This window comes from Eretmochelys imbricata, chromosome 6 (assembly GCF_965152235.1).
Source record: "Eretmochelys imbricata isolate rEreImb1 chromosome 6, rEreImb1.hap1, whole genome shotgun sequence".
Lineage (NCBI taxonomy): Eukaryota > Metazoa > Chordata > Testudines > Cheloniidae > Eretmochelys > Eretmochelys imbricata.
The window spans coordinates 31,166,522-31,179,926 of NC_135577.1; the positions used below are offsets into that span (position 1 = coordinate 31,166,522).

Sequence of the window (13,405 nt, forward strand, 5' to 3'; positions counted from 1 at the left end):
GTATGAATGGTGTTTCGTTGATGACTCAGGAGAGGCAAGAACTCTTCTTCTTCTACTTTACCCATCCTCCCTTCCCCCGAAAAAATCAGTTCAGAGGACAAGACCCTGAATTCATCCATTCCGCCACCCACAACCAAACAGGAGTATTATACTAGCCGAGACTTGGATTAATGACTGCAAGGCTGTACAGCGTCATTGCCAAGGCTGTTTGGTTCCAAGAATTGGGACAACTGCCTCTCAGGAAGCTGTGTGACTGTGCTTTGGGGATGGGATTTTTTGGGCTTCCATAGCAGGCTGCTCTTTTTTTGGCCTGCTAGAAAGCCACTACCTTCAGCCTTCCAGAATGAGTGTATTGATATTGTTGGCTGGATTGAACCTAGTGTGCTGCATCTGTTAAACAACAGAGCTGTCAGTGCTCATAAATATACGGGAGAGATGAAAATAGGGGATCAGTCTATACTTAGTACCAAATGGGGCCTCATCCTGAAAGGCACTGAGCTACTGCAACTCCTATGGGAAAAGTTACAGGTCCTCCACACATCTAAAATAAGGCCCACAGTTAGTAGGATCATCCTATTGCTGTGGTTTCTTGAGTAGATCTGAATAACTTTTGTACTGTATATGTCAACCTTTCTCAGGGAAAAAAAAAAAAGGTTTAACCGGTGTTTCTGACTGTCGTGATTTCTGTTGTGAAAGCTGCTTGCTTATTCTAGTTTCAGCCATCTACTGCAGTGGTTTTTGACCTTTGGTCCACAGACCCCTTGGAGTCTGCAGACTGTCTAAGATTTCCGCACCTCCATTCAAAATTTTTTAGGTGTCCGCAAATGAAAAAAGGTTGCAAACCACTGAACTAGTGATTGTGGTTTCAATCTGTGGCTGGTTCTTCATATTTGTTAAATGATTTCTGTGTCACAGTTTCGTGCAATTGTTGAAATGAGGCAGAACAGCCATTAAATTAAATATCAGTTTCAGACATTGGTCATGTGATCAGACATAAAGATGTGTTTTCTTTCTTGACGTTTGATTTCTATGTGTAAATCCACATTTGACTAAGCTGCCAATGTCTTGCTAAGCGTTGTTTTTTTTATGTTCATATCTGATAAAATCCACACTCCTGCCTCATGCTTAAAAAAGCCTAAAACATGTGAGAACAAGATAGGCATTTTGTATACAAGTTCTTTGTAATGAATAAGGCCTTAGGCTCAGACAAATTCATTCAGAAAAGATACATAATTTTAACATTAGTTCTCCTTGCCTGATGTCAGAAATTAATTTTGGACTTTTACATGGCAAGTCTCATTTTACTTGTCTTAAGTCACCCTGTATGGTGAAAAGCATATTTCCCACAAGTCATATTCTGGCATCGGTCTGTTTGTAAGTGAATACCAGAAAAGCTGTGGTGGAGAAGGAACTGTGAGGCACTGGAGTACATCCTCCTCAAAATCGATGTAGCTCGCATACTAGAGGTTCCCTAATGCTAGAGCCTCAGAAGGGACATTATATGATCAAATATATGAGAAATGGATTTTTTTTTTGTTTGTCAATGTCTTCATTTGAAAATGAATTGTAATGACTGAGTAACATTCAAATGTATCAGCAATAATTGGAATAACAGTGGTTCTTACAATTAAACTAAAGAGTAAATTTTCAGTGCTGTGTGTCTGGAGTCTGCACAAGTTGCAGAAATTACTTCTAAATGGACAAAGTTTGAAATGTCATGCCACATATTCAGAAAGTTTTCAAGGACAAAAGCAAAATATATTGTGCATGACCTGGGAAAGGGCATATCTAGCTTCCAGCTCTGTCTCTATGAATGCCAATAGCTTCTTTATTTGTCCCAGTAACGTGGTTAGGAAAGCTTGGAATCACGTTGTATTCTAGTGTGTTGAAATGCAGATGAAGTTGCTGCAGAGTGAGACAGAGAGTATTTGGTCTGGTGGAATTTTTGTCTGTTTGTCCTGTGGAAGAGGTAGCTTTTGGGGACAGCCTCTGATGCCCTAATATATTTTAAAAAACCCCAACCTAAAATTCAACAGAATGTAGTCTGAACTCTCCAGTGGACACCACACTTTTGAGAACTATCCTTGAAATTCTATTTTTAAATATTGGCTACTATGCTTTGGATGACTTCAGGAATAGACTTTGTCAGCCAGGGAAGAGCAGTAAAGCTGCCAATCATGGTCATGAGATTTATAGGGCTAGAGAAGAGTGCATTTGGAAGCTTCTTTATTTATCATCTAACAGTCAAAACAGAACATTACAATGGATCTAAAGATTGGCTGCTCCACATTTCCCCTACTTGTGGTTGTGCAAGAGAGTTATCTGGACTCTCACTTTCTGCATGGCTGCATTTCAGGGCTTTGGAATGAAGATAGGGAGTTGCTGACTATGGTGAGTGGAACAAATCATTTGCATGAACTCTCTACTGCTGGTTGTTGGTATTTAAGACTTAATCCTGAAAGGTACTGAGCACTCTGACCCTGATCCCGAAAAGTACTCGAGCACATGCTGAGCGTTAAGCACACAAATAGTTCCAGTAGGACAGGGGTTCTCAAACTGGGGGTTGGGACCCCTCAGGGGGTCGCAAGGTTATTACATGGGGGGCATGAGTGGTCAGTCTCGACTCCAAACCCTGCTTTGCCTCCAGCATTTATAATGGTGTTATAAATTAAAAACACTTGTTTATATATTTAAGGGGTGTCGCACTCAGAGGCTTGCTGTGTGAAACGGATCACCAGTATAATAGTTTGAGAACCACTGCAGTAGGACTTCTGTCCAATGGGGCTACTCACGTTCTTAAAGTTCAGCACATATTTAAATGCTGTGCAGGATTGGGATCTTGCAGGACTATCCCTTATTGCTTCCAGAGATTTTTTTGTGGGGGAGTCTTATGGGTTTCCTCAATGAGATGACCTGTTGTTTAACGGTCAGCCTATCACATGGTCAGGATTAGCAACCTTCTTGGGCTTGTTCTATCTAGAAGGCTATGGATAGCTTCTGGTGAATATGGCTCATATTATGTAATTACTGAAAATAAATATGTTCTTAATAATCAGCTGGTGTTTAATGTGAAATAGCTAAAATGTTAGATCAAGATGAAGTGCTTTGGGCCAGATTCTAATCTTCAGTTTGTTTTCAACCTTGCTATTTATCTCAAAATCTGCTAATGCGCTAACACAGTCATGTTAGCATATGCGTAACATACCTCGGGTGGCATGTGACCAGGATTCATCACCAAATTTGGTCCAGTGGTTGGATCATTAGCTTCCCTGGGCTAGATACTGATGGGGACCATGCCGTGAACGCTGATCCATGCCCCCCGCCCTCCCTCCCGTAACACAATAAGAGAGACCAGTAACACTTAAGATACTAGCTGTTTACTTATTATTCCTTTTACTTCCAGTTTTTCCTCTGCCTTCTACCAGCTCTTTTGTTGTCATTCTAAAACAATATTCTGTGTAACACTTCTGACTAATGGCAAGCAGCAGGCTTTCTCTCTGTACGGCCACAGCATTCAGTTCATTATTTTGATAGGGTTGTTCTGTGGTACAAAAATCACTACACCTGAATATTTTTTATCCCCTCCAAATGCTCTCTTTTCTAAGGAGGAAACTAATTCAAAATTATTTCCTTCTTCCTCTCACCTGATCCATTACAGAATGTAATCTTGCTGCTGCTTTTAGTTTTGTTACATTGAATCACAGAAATTAGAGAAAAGAAATAATCTAATCCCTTCCTCTGGCATTGTAAAATTGTTCAGAAAAAATTCTATAAAGATTATTGGGAACACTCTTGCAATGATATATGCAATTTGCCCATCATAATCTTTAGATGTCTGATCAATCAATATGAAGCATCACTCACAAATTCTAGGAAAACTCCAACCACCTCTGTCAAAGGCTGAAGTGAATAGGTAAATTTTTGATTGTGTCCTGAAGGTGAATAAACTTTGGCTTTGTCAGACCACTGGAGAAAGAGAATTTCATTGTCTCAATAAGAACTCTCTGCCTGCAGCCCCACAGAATTCAAATCTAGGGACTGTTAACTACCATGGTCTAGCTGAGCTCTGGCTCTCTCATTATGCACCATTCCAACAGAAATATCTAAGGCATCCCGGGTTTAACAGCATGTAAGTATTAGCAGTGTAGTTAGAGTGGCAGTGTGACCTAGCAGTTAGGACACTGGACTGGAAGTCAGAAAATGTCTAATGTTGGCTCTGTCAGACCTGTTGTGTGACCTTGGACACATCACTTCACCCTCTCCTCCTGCCTTTTGTCATCAATTTAGATTCTAAATTCTTAGGAGTAGGGACTGTCTCTCACTGTGTGTTTGCACAATGGGAACCCAGTTTCAGTTGGGTCACATAAGCACTGTAATACAAATAAATCATAATAATTGTTGTAACTGTTTCCTTAAATATGTGTAAGTAGATTTTTTTTGTATACTGTTTGTGGTGGTGCATGCTGTGAATCCTAGAGTAGAATCTCACTTGTAGTTCAGTGTCTGCAAGGGGCCATATTTAAAGTATTACACATTATTTGTTGTCACTACAGTTGAAGATTCAGTGATTCACTGAGAGAGTATTGAGAAGCATCAATATTTGACATACATTTATCATCTTATTACTACCCAAATTAGGTGGCCCCAAGATTGCCTTTGAGAAATTTGTGGACTGGAAGTGCTCACCATTATGTGTTTACTTTCAAAAGCTCGGACACTGACTCCTTTTATCTAAATCCTTGGGTTGAATTTACTATTAATGACAAGGGATTTTTTTTTATGTTTTCACTATTGTTCTAGATGTTTATTAAGCCTGGCAAGTTGTAGGATTAAGCTTTACAAACAAAAGGATAATATGTCCTATGTTTACAAGTAAGACAGAGGCCAGGTTTTATAAAATTTAAAAAATACTTCTACTGCTGGTGTATAAAATAGATCAGTCAGCTTTCCAGAATGAACAATCCAGCAGCGGGGTTGGTTTGTTTGGGAGTTGGTGCTCTCATTCATAATAATTTGTTGGGACCAAGAGCAATGTTACACAGGAGACTTAAAAGCATTTTGAAAAGAGGTCAAATAATAGAGCTCCTTCCTGAAGCTCGAGAAGTATAGGGTCCGATCCTATGATGAGCTGGGTGCCTCCTGCAAAGTGCTGAGAATCCTTCACTCCTATTGAAATTGGCACCTTGTAGGAGACTCTCAGCACCGATTGGGATTGAGCCCATATAAAATCACAGCGCCTGATCCTGCAGATGCTTACTATTTATTGTGCATCGTGCTTCCTCAGTAGTAAGCACAATGCTTGGAAGTGAACGTCACACATGTTAGCAAGCTGGTGAAACATTGATGGGTTTTGACATGCACCAGGACTTAATTTGATGCACAAAACAGTAATAATCCATATGATATCCTGAATCTGCTTTTGTTTTGTGGTGAAATAACAAGAAGTTCACGGCAACCAAAATTGCTAATTCACCAGAAGAATCTGCCACTAAGAAGTATTAGATGAAACAAGTATCTTTGATTATAAACATATTAAGTTATCTGGGAAATTCCACATAAAGATGTTTGTTTTTATCATTTGCAGTGCAGAATCCTAACACATCCTAACTTTAAAATGTTTGTATTCATAGACATTTGAGAAAACATCTCTGATGTGTGAGTGCTGCAATGCTGGGTATTTTAATTTTGTGTGTGTGTGTTTAAGTTGTGGATAGTGTATTTAAAATGATGGAATTGGATTTGCCAGTGACTCTGGTGCACAGGTATCATGTAGCATTGAGGAGGTGCTGCCCTGCTCGTTCTCAATCTTGTCACTTCTGGGGAACAGGAGTGAAACTGTTTGTTCCTGACAGCAGACAGCCCCACTGCAGGGCCCTGGTTTCATGTTACATTAAGTATTAGTGCTGTTCTTTCAGGAGCTATTATGCTGTGACATCAAAGATTTTCTGACAGGGCAGTTGTAGGTTAGCACTGAAGTTGTCTGCTGAAATTTTTAAGAATGGAATTAAATATATATGATCGAATTTAATATGAGATATAGGAAACTGCATATAAAATGCAGCTAGTGGTTAAAGAAAGTTGTGAAATGATTATTTGGTCTGGCCTATTTGTCCCTTTTTGTCCAAAGCAATTTTTATTACTTTTAATTTCTACAGAAACTCCAAACATTTTGCCACGTGTTAACACTTTTGTGCAGCTGATCTTGTTCTGAAAGATATTTTGAGAAAAGGGTGAAAAGGACTTTTATGAAATAAAATGCTTAGCTTAGTTTCTGAAATGTATGGTATAAATTAAGCTATGAACAATAATTGTAATGGCCTGACTTGCTGATAGCCTAATTACTTAAAAGGATCAAGATACATATTTTTTTAAAGTGGCGAGGAAGCAATTTTGATGGCAAGTAGAATCAGGGTACTGATTTAAAGGTTTACATGAGATGCAGAACTCACAGAATGAAGATAAACTATAAATATTTTAATTGAAAGTTTATAGTTTGTGTTGTTTTTAGGAAACTCTCTGAATCCAGTTACCATTTGACTTAAAGAGAAGATGATAGCAACTTGAAACAAACTGACTGTGTAGCTGCTCTGGATAAGACAAATACATTCCTGAACACATGCAATCTAAAATGTTCCCTTAGATTTTTATGTAGTTAAATCAGCATTGCTACAAAATTATGATTATGTTCTGATGAGGCAAATTTGGCAACAGGAAATATCAAAATTAATTCTGGAAGTGCATGTCTGAATATTTTTGACTAAGTTGCTAAGACATTTGATCCCTATGTATCAAGCAAGTGAATCATCTATTAAAATGGAAAAATATGTACAATAAAGAGTTTCCAGTAACAAATAGTAATAAGCTGAGCAGTGCTGGTACAGTCATAAATGAGATACCAGCATTAATTTGCTTCTGCAGAATATAATACTGATTTTTGCCTTTTGAGAAATAAATGAATATAATTAAATAAGGGCATTAGTGGGCACTGAAAGTAATATTTGATCAACGTGAACAGATTTCTTGTATTACTCAGTATCAATCAATATGTGTGAAAATAAATAGTTAAAAGACATGTATTTAAAAGAATTGTTCTATATATTTTATATGCACATTGAGACATACAATCTACACAAAGCATGGTTTTCTTTCCTCAGACAGAACATTTTTTGGTACAGCCTAAAATATGGGGCCTGATTCTGCAGCCTTACTCAATTAAGCCCATCTGTTGACTGCAGTGATGAAGTTTACTTGATTAAAAGCTGCAGGATCAAGCTCCAAGTTTGTAGGATACTATAATGTGCTATTTATAATATGCTAATCGACTAAAATTGGTTACCCATGCTATTGCTGTACAGTAGCTTTGATCATACACAAATGTTTTTAGTTTATTCTTTATTTAGATGAAATTGCTTGACTTCTCCTTTGATTTTCCTATATTGTAGAACACATTTTGCAGCAAATAAAAACCCAGTTTTATGTGGATGAACATTCAGAAATAGCGATTTTAGGGTGAAAACTAACATCTTTCAATTCTGATGTGTGAAGCCTTTGGAATAGTGGCACTATCCTCAGTAATATTTACTGACAGGTGGTAACAGTGGAATAAAAATGTATCTAAGTCACTTTAGCTTTATAATCTCAACTCACAGCATTTATATTCAGAAAGAAAAGCATGAGAGTTACTGGGTGTGTGTGTGTCTCACAGAGGATGGTATTTTTTGTTTTTTTGTTTTTTAAAGACAGATAAAATTCCACAATTGGTCAAAATTAAAAAGGATCAATTGTAGTAATTCTCATCTATCCAAACTTCCATCTGATAGACTATTTTTTAAGACAGAGAAGCTGGGATCTCTTAGTCAGTCTGATTGTGTGAATCATTAGTCCTAAAACTAACCAGACTTTTAGGAATTATAAGGTTTCCATCATAAAGATTATAACTTGTGAAATTATTATATGAATATTTTGAAGGTCCACTGCATATCTACGTAACGGAAAGGATTACTGAAGAGCCTAAACCTGCAAAACTGAGGTGCTTTTCAAATGATTTTAACAAGATGTTATGACAACTTGTTTATTTGAACTTTTTGTACAACTGTAAGGTCTACTTAACTTTTTGATTGCATTTTATGTAAATAACTGCAAATACATACATGAAAAAAATCTAGTTAACTACTATACCTGTAAAACATTTGCTGTTGAATAGTTTTAGTAATCACAAAACTGTGAGATTATAGGTAGGGTTATCCTTCAATAAGATAAAGTTTAAGAAAATAAAAAGGCAATATACTCTGTGTGCAGGGAATTAAAAAGTGTCAGTTAAAGCTGTGTTTTGAGGGGAATTCTTAGAAATCTGTTTATACTTTATGGAGCTCATTTGACTATTTTGGTATTCTGCTCAGTGGTATCCTTTCATTTAGCCTATAATCACAGAGCCTAGGGGCTTTATGTTAAATTCAGGTATATAATACACACCAGTATGTCTGCAGTGTGTCCATCTTTAGATACGTTTGCCTTTTTATGTTCATATTTCCAGCTTAGTTATATTTTTTTTCTTGAGGTTTAGAGTGGTTATTATACTTCAGAACAGGAAACTGTTAGGAGAACATGTCAAAAGTTCTCTCATTATAGGAGAACCTAGAATCCTTTCAATTTCCTGTGTAGAATGCCTGGTGTTTGCTGGGTAGCTAATCTTTCAGTTTCTATTTAAACAAACAGCAGTGGAACTGACTTGATAAGCGTGCCACTAAATAGACCATATTACCACTTAATGTAGGTCTAGTGCTAAGCAATCTGGTTTGTTCCTTTTGTGTGTGTGTGTGTGACAGTAGTCACATAAAGGCCAAATGGATACAGAAAAGAAACAAACAATATTATTATCTTTGTAACACAGCAGCAATTATGATTAGTCCATTACAAGTCTGAAGATGAAAAATTTCAAAATTATGTAAATGTAGATTTTGGGCAAATGTTCAGTTCTCTGGCAGGAACACAGATTGTTGCTACTATTCCATACCTAAAATATGGTTAAATAACATTATTTGTCTGTCTGTGAGCAACAAAATCCAGGAAGTTCAAATCTGCAATGGGCCAGTCTATCTCTAGCTTACCCTGTTGAGGGAGGAAAATAAGAAGCACCAAGGCATGAGTTAATGCCTTAGTGTCAAACTTAAGTTAGAATTTCTTGGCTTTTGTCAGACTCTACACCATTTAAGCATTTTGGGGTAGTCATGTCCCAGTGAGCTACCCAACCAAAAGGCCAAGGACCTGAAGAATTAGAAAAGCATTATAAACCATTCCCAGACTATGGCTATAGAAATTCTAGCCACAATGCACCATCTTCCACCATGCTGCCTGCGCAGATTGCTGTGTTGTGGTTCTTGGACAAACAGCAACAGTGAAAGGAGGAAGTTGTTGGTGGGAAATACAGTCTGGTACCTAGAATTTCAAATCTGTGAAACATTGTGAAGTACACAAATTGGTCCACAGCTTTTGCGATCCAGTTCCAAGTCTCTGACTTGATATTTGAAGCCCTCCATGGCATTGGTCCTAGCTGCCTGCAAGATCTCTGGGTTCTGATGACAGGCATTTTCCTACAGAACAGAGAAACCATTGACCAGTAGGGAGGAGACTCATATTCTACAGCGATAAGTGTCATATGAGGACCTAGACAGAGAAACCTCTGGTACACACTCTAAATAATCTTCCACTCATCCTTGAAAGATATGTACTGTAGGCAAGTATGATTATTCCCATTTTGCCAGTTGGGAAACTGAAGTTGGGAGGTTGAAACTTACTCAAACCCAGGGACGTGGTCTGGGTCACAGCCAGGAATAGAACTCAGGAGATGTGTCTGGTTTCCAGTCCTATGCTTAAGTTAGAGACTCTCTGTCTTACGTAGTATATCATAATGGAATGACTTATTCATTGATATTTTGCATCATTACTTTAAAAATGCAATAAGTATGCATACACCTGCATTTAAAATGTAATTGTACATAGTGTATGTTTCAGGCCTGTTGCTCCAGTTTCAGGCCTGTTGCTCCAGTTTTAGGTGGAGGTCTACATTTCTGCATGGTTTTTGATGTAGCACATGCCTGTTCATAGAATCACAGAAATGTAGATCTTGAAGGGACCTAAAGAGGTCATTTAGTCTAGACCCCCTGTGCTGGAGAACAAGTATACCTAAACCATTCCTGACAGAAGTTTGTCGAACCTGATCTTAAAAACCTCCAATGATGGGGATTCCAGTAACCTATTCCAGCACTTAGCTATCCTTAGAGTTGGAGAGTCCCCCCCCCCACCCCATATCTAACTGACTCCGTTGTTGCAGATTAAGCTGATTACTTCTTGTCCTACTTTAAGTGGACATGCATTTGAGTCATACTCAAGTGAAACTGTGGACTCTGTGTACTGCATCTGCTATTTATTACTGTCTTACTCCTACTGCTGCTGATTGCTGCTTTGCGTGTCAAGTCATAGCACAAGTCCTCTTGCAGCTGCAGCTTTGTCCTGCCACACAGAATCCCAGATTGCAGCAACATCCTCTGGTGAACAGGAATCTCTCTGGAGCTTGCCAATATTGTTCTTGGTTAACTAGTCAGGACTCTCACCAAACGTGTGACTCGCCTTTCCCCCCCGAGCTCTACTTCCAATTGCTTCCACAGCATGGGAGACCTTGAATGCAGACCCCCTTTTTGGTAGTACAGTGAAGAAAGAAGTATCAGAAATCACCAGAAACTTTTAATTTCCTGTTTTTTTCTGCATTTGTTTAATCCTTGTTTCTGTTCTGCGACTCAGTTATATGTTCTCATCTTGAAAACAACATTAAGTGGAGTTACACGCACACACACTGAGAGCAGAATATCCCCCCACAGTGTTTACGGCAACACCTCTAGGTGACGGCAGGCAGTAAGCTTTCTTTTTATAGAGCTCCAGATTACAGATCATTAGCTTGATATGGTAGCTCAGTGGTGCAAAGTCATTTGAATATTTATTACCCTGCTTAAGACTTTTTCTTTTCAAGTGGGAAATAAATGTGATAAGACCCCTTTCTGTCCCCTTGCTTGATTTGCTAAAGCAGGAATACACGAAACTGACTCTAAATTGTATTTCTTTGAACCACCACACTAGAGAGCAGCAACTTGGACATATTAGGCATAAAAGTGTGTTGAATGATTGATCAAGTCTGTTTAAAAAAATATTGTGAAGTCCAGCTCAAGAAAATGAGCTGAATTTTCAAACTTTGACTTGAATATAAGTGAGCTTTATAGATGTGTACTTGAATGGGGCACTGTTAGTTAGCAAAGTACAAGTTCAAACGCCCTGAAAACTGAGCTTTGCCAACAGTCCATAGACTTTTAGAAATAGTAACAAACCAAACATTGTGTAAATGAAGGTTTTGGAAAGGAGACTATTACAATATGATTAGCAAGACATGAAAGGCAATAGCAGGCAACAGAGAGACTGAGGCAGGCTCCTGTATTTATTTTAAAGGTAGAATGTTGTTTGTATGTTTTCATTTAGCTATTTTAAGATGTCTGTGTTTCACTTGCTACAATCACAAATTCCAGCTGTGAATAATAGGAATCATTATATGAAGGTGTAAATGGTGTATTGACTACATTTTTCAGGCTCTAACACACCTTCCTTGTTGGCAGTGGAAAGCAATGAATGAGGCATTTTATTAAAACTGGTGCTTGTGTTTCTAATCAAAGGTCACTGGTTAGCACTCACTTTTCAGTCTCAGATTTGTCTAGATGTTTGATCAGGGGGCTGCAATGAAATTATTATGACAAAGACTTTGTACTAGGCGGTATCTGTCTGCTGAAACTTGAAAGTCTTTGCCACAGTGATGCTGACAGCATGTGAACGCTGAAAGAATGTGCAAGAAATGTTATGTCTTAAAGAAACCTTTACTAAGTATCATCTTCCTTTTGTGTTACGTTTGAAATCATTTCAGTTGCTATTAAGGTACCAGTGAAAAGGTGTTTCATTGATTAAAGGTGGCGTGTGTTTTTTTTCACAGTGTACTGTATGCTTTAAGACAGTCTTCGCATTACTTACTCTGCTTAGTCCCTGCTGCACACAGCAAGTTCATTAACATGCAGATATGCAGCGATTGAAGTCAGGCTGCCTTTTACATTGGAGTTGTCTTGATATAATGAGCTTCTCTTTAATGTTCAAAAATTGTTGTTACTTTCTAAAAGGGGTTGTTTGTGAATTTCATTAAATTTAATTCCATCTTCAAACAATTTCAGTATTGTTCATTTTACTACAATTAAAATGTGTTCTGATATTTAAAACTAATTTTTTTCCCACAGATTCACTTCAGTTTTTAGGCAATGTAAAATGTGGGTTTGTTTTTAACACAGAAAGAGAAAAGCTGCTATTTAACTGATGGATTCCATATTTTAATTGGTGCCCCATGTGGAAAAACTAGAGAGCAAAAGTAGGTTACGGTTAGGTCTTATTGCTTTGCCTCTTGGACAAAGATAGACACCATTCTCCTAGGGATAGAGAGAAGTAGTACATTACCATGACAGCTACTCACCACTGTTTCATTTTCTTTGTTAAAGTAGGCCATGTGGGGGTGAAGGAGAAAAAAACACTGGTCAGGTAAGCCACTGTTGTGGGTCGGTGGGGATGAGACCCTTTATAGAAAAATGTAGTCGTAGTTTACAGTATTTCTAGTCTGAAAAGCTCAGGAAATCTAAGTGGATACTTGCTACAAGGAGGGACTACTGCCCCAATCCAGTGCATCACTTTCACATCTCAGCCTTCCGCCTTGTCCTGCTGTTTATTCTGATGCCGATGGCTCTTTGAGACTCTTCTTAAAAAAGAATGTGGCATGGCACCAAGGAACTGGTTCATTTGGTTTGGAGACCGTTTTAAATGAAGGTGATGCCAGATTTCTGAACAGCTATCAGTAAAGGAAGAAGAGGCTGCCATTGACCTTGACCTTTTCTGTTAATGGAGCTTCTGCAGCTCTAATGGCATCCTGAAGAGCTGAATTGGCATTATATATTATAAGAAAGGGTTCAGGAGGTGATTAAAAACTGACCTAGCTCAATAAAAGAAGGGAGAAGGTCAAACAGCAAGGCAGTGGAAACAGGCCTGCATCAGATACTGGGTGTAGGGTTGTTTGTTTTTGATAGACCATGCAACTTTTGTAGCTGAGTTTCCAGGTCCATTCTGTGTGAATGATGCCTATTCACGCAATAATGGAATTGATATTTTTGGTTTGGACTTGCGGAAGATGCTCTTTAATTTCCAAGTTTTCATGAGGAAAGTATACTTCTATATGGAGCCATGTCTCTGTGGCATAAGCTGTGGTCTGAGACCTTGCTTAGTTATAGTGTAGAAATATAGAGAGAGGTGTTCAATGCTGTTTTGGACAACTCAAGAA

At 38.1% G+C, this 13,405-nt stretch overlaps 1 protein-coding gene across 18 annotated transcripts in view; it reads left to right on the forward strand.

Moving 5' to 3' along the window:
* Positions 1 to 13,405, forward strand: part of SOX6 (SRY-box transcription factor 6) — a 449,851-nt gene that overhangs the window by 15,187 nt on the left and 421,259 nt on the right. The window contains exon 1 of one of the 18 annotated variants that reach the window (XM_077818344.1): positions 2,375 to 2,391. The exons of the other annotated variants lie outside the window; for them this stretch is intronic. The gene's annotated coding sequence lies outside the window, so the exon portion shown is untranslated. Of the gene's footprint in view, positions 1 to 2,374; positions 2,392 to 13,405 lie in introns of those variants that run through there. 18 annotated transcript variants of the gene reach the window in all.